Here is an 11,879-nt window from a genome sequence, read left to right on the forward strand (position 1 = left end):
TCCGTGTCATTTCTGTGAGAAAGTCTGCAGGACCAGAGTTAAGTAAAAAAATTAGGCCTTGTTTTCTAAATATAGCATGGAGAATAGCAGAATCAAAACAGGAATGGCATTTGCATTATGGGAAGGAATGATTTAGTCCCTTCCTTTTACTTTTTTCATCCAGTTTGCTTTAAACACACAGCTCAACTGTGAACTGACTGAACTGTGAAGAAGGCAGACAGAAATGTAAGTGGGAAAAAAGGCCACCAACCAATCTTTAGTATTTTTCGACTTTGATTGGCCACTGGTGTCGGATAAAATCACCCTTGCCGGAAAGTAACTTCAAAAAGCAGGACATAGCACTAGTACTCAGGCTACAGAATATGTGTCATATATTTTTTTCAAAGTCTAAGATCCACATAATGCTGTTCATTGTTTGGCAAAAACAAAAAAGTTAGATTTTGTGTCTTGACTTCTGAAAAAATGTGGAAAACAGCCAAACAGATTGGTCAGTGTACTGCACATTTTTAGGGAGTTCTTCTATTAAGCCACCCATTCAATAGACAGTTAATAAAATCAGCCAACAAAGGCAATGAAGAATTTAATTTCAGAATTTTATTTTCCTTTTGTGAGTCTCAAGATAATTTATGTAGAAGAGAATGATGGGCATGAGGAGAGATACCTTCCAGGTTTATATTCTACTCCCCCTCAAAACTAAGGACTCTGAGCAACAACCAGGTTATATGTTTATGCTTAACCAAGGAAAAATGATAGAATCTCCTATAAGAGATACAATAATCCTATAATAATTGTCTATTTCTAACTGTGGTTTCAAATCAGAACAAAAATGAAAAATAAAGTAAGTGGATACATGGGGAAAAGGAGAGGCTATTTCCTGTCTATGAAGAATTAAGGTAATGAATTTTTACAAGAAGAAAGTTGACATTGAATCTAAATTATTGGAAGACAAGTATATATAAATCATTTCCATATTTGTACTTAGCCAGCCATGGCTTCCAAAAAATATGTGCAAGTATTAAAATTGAGGTAAAATGAGAAGTAATAACCCAAATCACTTAAATCTTAGCTTCTGTTAACCATGGATAAAGTTGTAAATAGTGCTTAATTGCTGAAAACTACAAAAAGAGCTTTGAGATGCAACGGTAAGTGTTGCGACTAGAAGTCACATAGACTTATGTTTGGTGCCTAATTCTGCCCTCTTTGTGACTGTGTGGCTATAGGCATTTTTCTTAACTTCTCTGAGCCTCAGTTTCCTTGCCTATAAGGTATAAAGAAAACCTTTCTTGTTTTTCTACTGCGTGTGTCTTCCATGGCCCCCTTTCTTCATTCCTCCTATTCTGAGATAATGTGGCAGAGACTGACCACATATTCCTCAAACCTGTTTCTTATTTCTGGGCCAGCAGCTGAATGATAGTGTCCAATAGTCATGCATCCAGGTGGCCCATATGACAGGCCTCTCTGACAGAACAGAAGCAGAAGTTATGTGTCTCATCCAGTCGGGGGCAGTTTCTTTTCCCCTCACAGGGTAATCTTGGAGGCCACATTTTGCAGATGGCAGAAATACTACACAGAAAGCCTAGATCCTTGGGTCACTATTTGGAAGACAGCTGCTTGACCAGGAACATGTGTAATTGACTCTGCCTATGTGGAAAATAAATTTACACTATTATAAGCCGCTGAGATTTGGGGGTTGTTTGCTACAGCAGTATTATTTACCCTGCCACTGAAATTGGTACTTCGAAGTGGAGCATTGCTATAATAAAAACGTGAAATATGTGTCACTAGCTTGGCACTTGGGCAATGAAGAGCAAGAACACAGCGATAATAGGCAGAATGCCTGGAGAGTCATACCATACAGTGACATAGTATCTGTTAAAATTGTCATCTGCCATCAAATGGAAGGCGTACTACATACCTACTTAGCAAGTAGGTTTACGGGGAGAGGCTGGGAAACGGAGAATGAATAGTGTGCGTTGGTTGTTGCTGACTGCTGGCAGCAAAGTATTACAAGAAAAAAGCGCAGGAAAGGACTGGCCAGTTTGCGGAAAGATGTTAAAAGGGAATGAGGAGTACAGAAAGTCAAGGGCTTGCTGGGTGGAAAAGTCAACTATTTCTTAACTTGAAATCATAGAAGATGATATTTAAAAACAGAGACAAAGCCTAGATAGAAGCCTAGTACCCTCTTGGATAGAATGACAGTCTTTCAGCAAAAACATATTAAGACTGTGGTGTTCCCACTCGAGCCTGGCAGCTTCAGGGTTGCCATCATTAAGTTGAGTATGTGAGACAGGGCTCTGAAGAAGCAAAGTAAAGCACCCTTGAGAACTATATCTAGGAAGGTACTTTGGGTTTGGTAAATACATGAAAATGAGTCAGTAGAAAGCTACTAAATTTCTTTGAAAAATACATTGCCCAGTACCAGAAGTCTGAAATTAAAATGTCAGACTTTTAAGACTTACAAAAAGCTTGAGTCTTTAACTTCCATGAACAAATAAAGTTAGGAAAGCTGTACAACTCCCAAAGAGGACTTAATACCCAGTTCAGAGAAAGCCATGGAAAATAATAAACTTGGAAGAAATTGCTAGAGATCAAAGCCAGGGGCCACAGAAAGCAACAGACTAAAAAAAAAAAAAAAAAAAATCCTCAAGGACAGTAGCAATTGGCACTAATCAAAGGACTTCTCCTACCCCAGAGTGGGAAATCCTCACAATGTTGACTAAGTGGAATTTCAGAATTGCCATAGCCTGATGATTTTCCTGTGTCTTTCATTCTGCTGATTTTTTAATGAGAATATTTACAGGCTGTCTTGTGCCTGTTTTACTAACTGTGTGTTGGGGATGGAGGGGAGCAAACGGATCACTGTCTTTTAGATCATGGGCTACGCAACCACAAGGAGCCACATATAGGACTAAAGGAGATAATTTCACATCACTTGAACATCTTGGACTTAGAGCTAGAAGCAGGGACTGACTGGATGAGATCTTGTGTTTTCCACTTAAGAAAGGGGCTTATATATTCTATGTGTGAGAGGAAGCATGAAATTGGTATTTGATGACCAAAAGGATAAACTATGACAGAAGCTTATAAGATACTCATCAAATGTTTTTTTTTTTTCCTGGGGATACTGGTAAGCTACGTTTCCAGCCCTCTTGTGTGTAAAATGGGGACATATGTCAAGTTCACACCAATGTAATGTGAGCAAAAGCGATGTGTCCCTTTCTACCTGAGGCAGTTGAGAGCACAGGTGTCTTCTTCACACTATCCATCACTCTGAAGTGACAATAAAGGCCCTTGGTGAGGATATCAGAGCTATCTATGAAGGAGAGAAGGCCTGAGTCTCTGAGACAGCACTCGGAGGAGAGCTATCCAGGAAGACTGCGCAAAATCTGCATTAGACTCATGTGAATGAAATAACTTGTATTCTGTTAAGCCACAGAAATTAGCAAATTGTCCATTACTCTGTTAGTAGCCTCTCTAAAGAATAGCTCTGTGTCTCAAATAATCTGGCCCTCCTTTCCCATTAGAGTTGATGGCCTCAGTGTGGTTACCTGACCAAATTCTCTTACCTAGGAATTTGGCGGTGTAACATGTACTAAATCAGTTTGCTAGGAAAAGCCAAGCTTTAAATTGATGTGGTACCTGGGGGCCCAAGTGGTAAATTAGTGTCATAAGCAAGATTAAGTTGTAGAGAAACAGAAAATCCATGAAAAAATAGACAAAAACAGAAACCAAAAACAAGGTAAGTTTGCAGGGATAAGCAGGAGACAGATTAAATTAGCAGAGGAGAGCCATGAATATGCCACGCCTTGTGTCAGCCATGGACATGCGCTCCTTGAATCTCCCATTAAAAAAGAATTCAGTCTCCCCTTAAACAAGAATTTGCCAACCGTTGGCATCTCCAAGATATGCCTCAGCCTTCAGCTGAGGTTGTGTTCTTCCTGAGCAACTTTAGCCAATTACTGGGCACACTGTGGGTGTGAGGGCCTGGCCTTTAATGCCTCATGTGAGACTCCTCAAATGGCAATCTTTGCTCACAATCTTTGCCCATTGTTGGATTGGCTGAGACTTTGTCACGTCTGCATCACGGTTTGAGGTTCCCCCTGCCCTATCTGAGTTCTTCATTCTTTCCTTTCATGTCAGAGCAATAGCATGATATGAAGGTTTTTCCTGCCAACTCTTGCTTCCTCTCTGTTTTATCTTTCATAGGCATTTCTCCTCCAATAAACCTCTTGCACTTTCAAGTCCATTTCAGTGTTGGCTCTTCCATGCCAGAGCCTAAAGTCATTTTAAGATTTTTAGAGGTTCTAGGTATGAAAAAGATTGTGGTGTCTCTAACTGTAATTGTAAATATAAATAATATTTAATCATAAAATATATATGAAGCATTTCAATAAAATTCTGATTTTTTTCATAATGACTCCCCCAGTGATTCTTTGTTTGTTTTCAGACAGGGTCTCATTCTGTCACCCAGGCTGGAGTGCAGTGGCACAATAGTCACAGCTCACTGCAGCCTCAACCTCCTCAGCTCAAGCAATCCTTCCGCCTCAGCGCCCCCAAGTAGCTGGGACTATAGGCACATGACACCATATCTGGCTAATTTTTTTTGTAATGTTTTGTAGAGATGGAGGCCTCCGTATGTTGCCCAGGATGATCTCAAACTCTGAGGCTCAAGTGATCCTTCCACCTCAGCTTCCCAAAGTGCTGGGATTACAGGCATGAGCCACCACACCCAGCCCCAATGTGTTTTTGCTTATTATTTTGAATTTGAAATTTCAAATCCCCCCCCAAAAAACTACCTCTATTTTTAATACATACTTATTACACCTTTTGGGTAATTCAGAACTGCCTAAGCCTCACTTTGAGTTCAATCTTCACCCTAGTGAAGTTAAACTCTGAAATGGATTTGGGCTGGGAGAAGGGATTGAGCTTGTATTAGGTATTGCTGTGCAATAAATAATTAAACCATAAACTTGGCAGCTTAGGACAAAAACATATTTATTATCTCAAAGTTTGTATGGATTAGGAATCGGTTTATGTCTAAGGAATGTGTGCATGTCTAGCTGGGTCCTCTGTCTCAGGGTCTCTCCTTGGCTGTGCTCACAAAGCTGGGGTCTCATCTGAAGGCTGGATGGGGAAGGATCCACTTCCAAGCTCACTTAGTTGTTAGCAGTCAACAGGCTTTTGAACCGAAGGTCTCAGCTCCTCACTGGCTATTGACCAGAGGCTACCATCAATTCCTTGCTAAAGGGACCTCTTCAACCTGGCACCTTGCTTCATTAAAGCATTATGTGGAGAAATAAACAGGGAGAGTCAACTAGCAAGATGGAAGTCACAGTCTTTTGTAACTTGATCAGGGAAATGGTATGCCCTCAATGTTGCCAAGGAAGAGATCTCACAAGGCAATAAATATCAGGAGGTGAGTCTCATTGGGGCCGTCTTAGAGGCTGCAAAATTTTTTAAAAACTTATTATATTGATTGGTTGAACATTTAAAATGCTAAAAGTTGAACAATTATTCTTGGTACACATTAATGCACTTTAATCAGTTTCTTTGCTTTTAACATCATGTATGGTATTTTTCTGAAGAATGTGTTTTTTAACGTAATATTTAAATATTTTTTAATAAAATTACCTCCAATGTTCTTAAAGTTACATTTTGTGATGAATAAAATTGAAATCATTATATTCTTCATTGGAAAAAAATGAAAAAGGAACAAATTTTAAACCAAATGAGACAGTGGCATAAACCAGGACCTCTCTGGGCAGACAGACCGAAAGATATAGAAAGATAGATAGAGAGATAGATAGAGAGAGAGAGAGAGAGATAGATGATAGATAGATAGATAGATAGATAGATAGATAGATAGATAGATAGATAGATGCTATTGATTTCCCATGCAGATGTCAACCCTCCTCGTAACTGGAGGATATCATATTTCTCATGGTGAAACACTAGCAGCAAAAAGTAAGGGACATCAATTGTGAGAAAACAAATCACAATTGCACATCAAATGTCTGCTGACATTGGATCTGTGCTGTCTTCCAGTTGTGTCATCCTATTTTACTTCTTAGGAAATGAGGAAATTCCTATTTTGGGGCATTTTGCAGCCAACTCTCCCTTGAGGAAAACAAAGCTGCTAAGTAAGATTCCACCCAAAAAAAGGGGAAAAGCATATATCAGAGAGACACATTTATATCCCCACACAAAATAATAGCATGAGCTGTGTTTTAGAGGAGATAGGGCGCTAAACCAAATTCACTTCTGTTAAATCAAATCTTCCCCGAGAGCAAGTATATGGCCACATTGGGGAACCAGATCCAAGTTAGCGAAAGAGGAAATTTGATGACAATGACTGTTTCTTTTACCCTTCAGGGAAAATAATCCAAATAGAAAGCAGCCCTACTTCTCCAGTTCAGGTTGAAGAGTCCTTTCCTCCTGTCACATGTTTAGTTGTCCCCTGAGGTTAGCAGTGCAAGCTCACACTCGCAGGAAGATCCACACCAACACAGCCTAAAATGGTTACTTAGTTTCAATAAATCAGGTCACAGTGAAAAGGATAAGCTTTCATTATTCACGGAAGTGATCTTTGAATCCAGTATTTCTATTTTCTCAATATGATCTCGTAGCAGGAATTATTTCTCTCAAGAACCACAAGAGGGAGTATTCTTACCTCTTTGTCACTGTCCATCTCTGATACTGGATAGATAGTACCCTTTTGCTTTTTTTCTTTTTTAATGATAAGACATATTACTAAACAGCTTCATTTTTATTCATCTAAAATCTGAGTGATTATCTGTGTGTCTTTCCTATGCATTATATCCAGGACATTTTCGTAACCAGTCATGAGAAAAGAGAAAGCAGACAGTATTTCATACTAGTTCTTTCTCTCACGTTTATTATCTGGGGATTGTGAAGGAGGATTTCTTTGTCAAGTTGTGTTCAGCAAGTGCAAGATAGCAATGGATTATTCTCCCTAACTAGGAGGAAAGGAATCATTTATCTGGAAATAATTATACCATTGCTTTGAGCTAACCTTCTGCCTAGTCTTTAAAAGGCTAAAAGCAAACCTCAAACATGATTCTGTCGATGTTCATCACATGCCTATAAGATAAAGAGGTGATAACTAATATTTTCTTCAATGACCAAAGTGCAGTACAAATTAGGAAAGTATCGATCTTATATAAGATACCACATTGACTGTGTCAGCCAAAGTAATATAATCTGCTAAAGTAAGTAGCCCAAAATACCCACAAATTCACACACACACACAAAGAAACACACACACACACACACACCATACATAAGGCTTATTTCTCACTCCGGTCACTGTCTGATGGGAGTTGGGTGACTAGCCTGGGCTGCTTTCTTCCGAGTGATGACTCAGTGATTCAGGTTCCTTCTATTGTGTGACTCCATCATCTTCACACTGAATTTTCTCTTGACTGTCAAGTAAGAAGTGGCATAATTTCAGGGGCTAGGCATGGAAGTGGTATACTTTGTTTCTGTCACCTAGCCTGGCTAGAACCCAGTCACGTGATCAACTTAGATGAAGAGTGAGGCTTCCCGTATGCCAGGAAAGAGAATGCACAATTACTGAGCTTCTAGACCAGGAGTTTGTCTTGTTTTTGGTTTGGTTTTTGTTTTGAGACAAGGTCTCACCCTGTCACCTGGCTGGAGTGCAGTGGCACAATTTTGGCTCACTGCAGACTCCACCTCCTGAGTTCAAGTGATCCTCCCATCTCAGCCTCCTGAGTAGCTAGGACCACAGGTGGCGTGCCATTGCCACTGGTTAATTTTTGTATTTTTGTAGGGATGGAGTTTCACCGTGTTGCCCAAACTGGTCTTGAACTCCTGGATTCAAGCAATCCACCTGTCTTGGCCTCCCAAAGTTGTAGGACTATAGGCATGAGCCACCACAGCTAGTCTAGGCCTAGAGTTTTTGACATGGTTTTCATGGGATACCAAAAGTTCTGTTAGCTTAGATGGAAAAGAAATTCCATTCTAACCTCAAACTGAAATTTAGCATTTCCTTCCATTATAAATGTAGGTATGATAGACACTGGTAGTGCCCAAAGCCATATCTACTCAGTCCATCTGATTTTAGTGCAGCCGACATAAACAATTCCATGCATACTGTCAGAGACTCTCTGCAGGTATGACATCTCCCTGGTTTTTGTTTTGTTTTGTTTTGTTTGCTTTAGAGATTTATCTGAAGTCTTGGAAGGTCACTTAGTAGATGCAAGGGGCAGCTCAGAAGTGCAGAAGGGTTAATAACCATGGGGGCAACACTCGAACCATGCTAAACAGTAGTGTTTATGTAAACAGACCAGTCTCGAGTTCTTTAGCAAGATAATTCTGAGGCACATTCTATAAACTTCGAAGTTTGCAAGTAGCATTGAGTTCCAGTTATTCTCAGCAGCAACCAACACAGTAAGAGTTATTGGCTTTTCTCTCTTTCTTGTCTTATTCTCCTCACTGTCTCACTTCTGTTTCCTGGGACTATCTCCCAAATAAACTACCTGCACCAAGTCGTCATCTCAGGCTCTGCTTTCATGACAATCCAATTTAAGCATCGGTGTGGGAAGAGGCTCTAGAAAAATGCCCCTCATTATAGACTTTGAAACTGAATTACTAAACAGTCAGATAGCAACTGTCACATGTGGCAAGTGTTGGGAAAGGAGTGAACTCCTAGATTGCTGTGGCCTCACGATGACTAAGATGCTTATCTATGGCATATTGGGATGTGGTACAGGCAAAAGGCGTATGCTGCATCTATATCACTTGAATGGTATGGGGTAAATGTAATTAAAAGAATGGGATATGTAGGTATGACTGAGAGCCTAGAATGCCCAGCTTATCCTAAACTCTAGGTCATCAAAAGTGGTCTCTGCCTCTTGCTAGAAAAGCAGCCTTCTATTGCCAGGAGACCATGCAGTGATGTTAAAGTAGACGCTTGTAAGATAATGCTCAAGACTTGCCCTCACTTCCCTTCATTGACTCCCAGCCAGTAACTAAAGACCTCAGCATAGTCCAAGCAAAGAAGAATAGTTCTTGCTACAAGAGTAAATAGCTTACCAAAAGATTTGCAAGTCTTGGCTCATGTGTACTGACAAAAGCCGGGAGTGGATCTTGAGAACAATAGAGCCGAGGATATGAGGCATCGTATAAGCCTCACAGTGGGGGCAAATGATTAACATGGTTGCACTCTTTCAAAAGTTAATGTACTAGCAAGGACACTTGGAGCTAGTTCTAAGATGATGCTGCAGTGATTCCCTTGAGCTTGGACATGACACTGTCTTGTAATAAATGAGTTAGAGATGACAGACTGTGTTCAGGGAATTGATAAAGGGCACAAAACGATCATGGAAATGGGCATCTTTCAATTGATTACTCATGTGAGCTATGAGAACCTACTGCCTATGCTCTGTGGAAAGGGAAGACACATCCTTCTTTAGGGAAGCAAGGAATGCACCAGTGAGGGGGACACCAGCATCACTGAGACACTCTTGGGTGACTCTACTTTGTAGCTCAGGATTGACTTGGGGAGATGCTATCGTGGGACTAGAATCCTTAGTGTCAGTAGAGATGTTAGGATTGCATAATACTGGAGAACAACTTGTAGTATTTAACTATCAGAGGCAACATTGATATAATTACCATAACAGAAAGCCAGAGCAGAGCAGCCACTTGTTTGCCTTAATTTGTATCTATCTGTGGTCATGGTCATTAGACCATAGTGTCCTCAGAGCAAAGTTAAAAAAAACAGTGAAAAGAACAACATATGCTTTAGCAGTCTGCCAAAAGGCTCAAGGCATTAAAAAAAAAAAAAAAAAGAAAGAAAAAGAAGAAATAGCTTTAATCAATCCTATCTCTGATAATCTACCTACCTGCTCACCAAATATCCATTTTGCTCTTTCTGCTGCACAGAGTATGCAGTCACAGTTCAAAAGAGGCAATTCAAAACTGTATCCACTCAATACATCAAGTTCATTCCAAATTCTTAAAAAATTACAAAACAATAAAATAAGTAGATGTATATTTTGCTCATACAGTAAGTGATACAACTTCTTCCATAGCAAGAGAAAAGAGAGCTTAACAGAAACAGCTTCTATTTCACAAAAGTCTAGCTACCTTTTGCTATGTAACAAACCTCTTCAAAACTTAGCGGTATAAAATAATAGCAATATTTATATTTCCCAGAAATCGGAAATTTGACAAGGCTTGGCAGAGATCATGTGTCTTTGTTCCGCTCAGCATCTGCTGGATTAGCTGTGGATGTCAGCTAAAACACCTATACGTGCTGTCTGCGTGAGCCCTCACAACATGGTGGCTGATTTCCAAGGAGGAGTTTCTCAAGAAAGCAAGCCACATAGAAGCTGTTGACTTTTTTAGCATGACTGTGGTAGTAGTGACACAGCATTACTTTTCAATACATTCTATTTGTTAGATGCAAATGACAAATATAACACTGAACAATATTAAAGAGGAGGGGAGTTAAAGCAAACCTTTTGACGAAAAGAGTGTTAGGCCGGGTACGGTGGCTTATGCCTGTAATCCCAGCACTTTGGGAAGCCAAGGCAGGGGGATAGTTTGAGTCCAGGAGTTTGAGACTAGCCTGGGCAATGGGTGAAACCTTGTCTCTATAAAAAATAATACAAAAAAGTCAGCTGGGTGTGGTGGTACATGCCTGTGGTCCCAGCTACTTGGGAGGCTGAGATAGGAGGATCACCTGAGTTTGGGAGGTGGGGGTTGCAGTGAACCAAGATCATGCCACTGCACTCCAGCCTAGGCAAGAGAGTGAGACACTGTCTTTAAAAAAAAAAAAAGTGATAAAAAGTTTGTGGACATGTTCACAAACCACAACATGCATGCATAGTTTCCCCTTATTGATCTAATTGGCTGGCCACATGTATTAGTCAACTCCAAACAGAATAAACACAAAGAATTCCATGCCAAGATACATTATAATCAAACATCTAAAACTAAGAAATAAAGAAAAAAGATTTTTTTAAGCAGTGAGAGAGAAAGACCTTAACTAGAAAATGGGAACAATAATTCAGATGACAGTGGATTTCCAAACTGAAATCATGGAGGCCACAGAGAAGTGACTCAACATTTTCAAGTGCAAAAGTTTCCTTCAGGAATAAAGAAAAAATAAATACTTTCTCACATGAAGGAAAACCAAGAGGATTTGTTGCCAGAAAACTTACTCCAAAAGAATTGTTAAGGGAAGTTTTTCAGATCAAAGTAAAATGAAAAGTAAAAGGAAGACTTTGAATATCAGGAACAAAGAGAAAGCAACAGAAATGGTAGATAGTTGGGTAAAGACAACTTCTCTTGAGCTCTTTAAAATACATTTGATAGATAAAACTAAATTATCATATTATCTGATGATTTATTTAATGTACACCAATGAAATATGTGGGAAAACTACAACATACATTGAGGAATATTAAGGGAACTATATGGTGGTAAGCTTTCTACATTCTAAGTGAAGTGGTAAAATATAGATTCTAAAGAGACCATGAAAAGTTAAATATGTGTACCTCTTGATTGACCACTACATAAAACTGTTAAAAAAAAAAAAAAAAAAAAAACAGACAGTCAAGCACACAATAGATAAATTAAATGGAATACGACAAAAGTTTATGTAATCCAGAGGAAGGACATAGAGGAGAAACGGAACAGTAGAATATGGCAAAGGAAAAATAGAAAAAATAAAAATTGTATACCTAAATCCAAATTAAAGGTAAGTTAAAATTAAGTTAAAGGTGAAATGGACAAAGTATATCATGTAAACACTAATCAAAGGAAAGCTAAAGTGATAAGAAGGGTTATTCCATTAATATAATATGGATCAATTTACCAAGAAGTCAAAA

This window comes from Chlorocebus sabaeus, chromosome 22 (genome assembly GCF_047675955.1).
Source record: "Chlorocebus sabaeus isolate Y175 chromosome 22, mChlSab1.0.hap1, whole genome shotgun sequence".
NCBI lineage: Eukaryota > Metazoa > Chordata > Mammalia > Primates > Cercopithecidae > Chlorocebus > Chlorocebus sabaeus.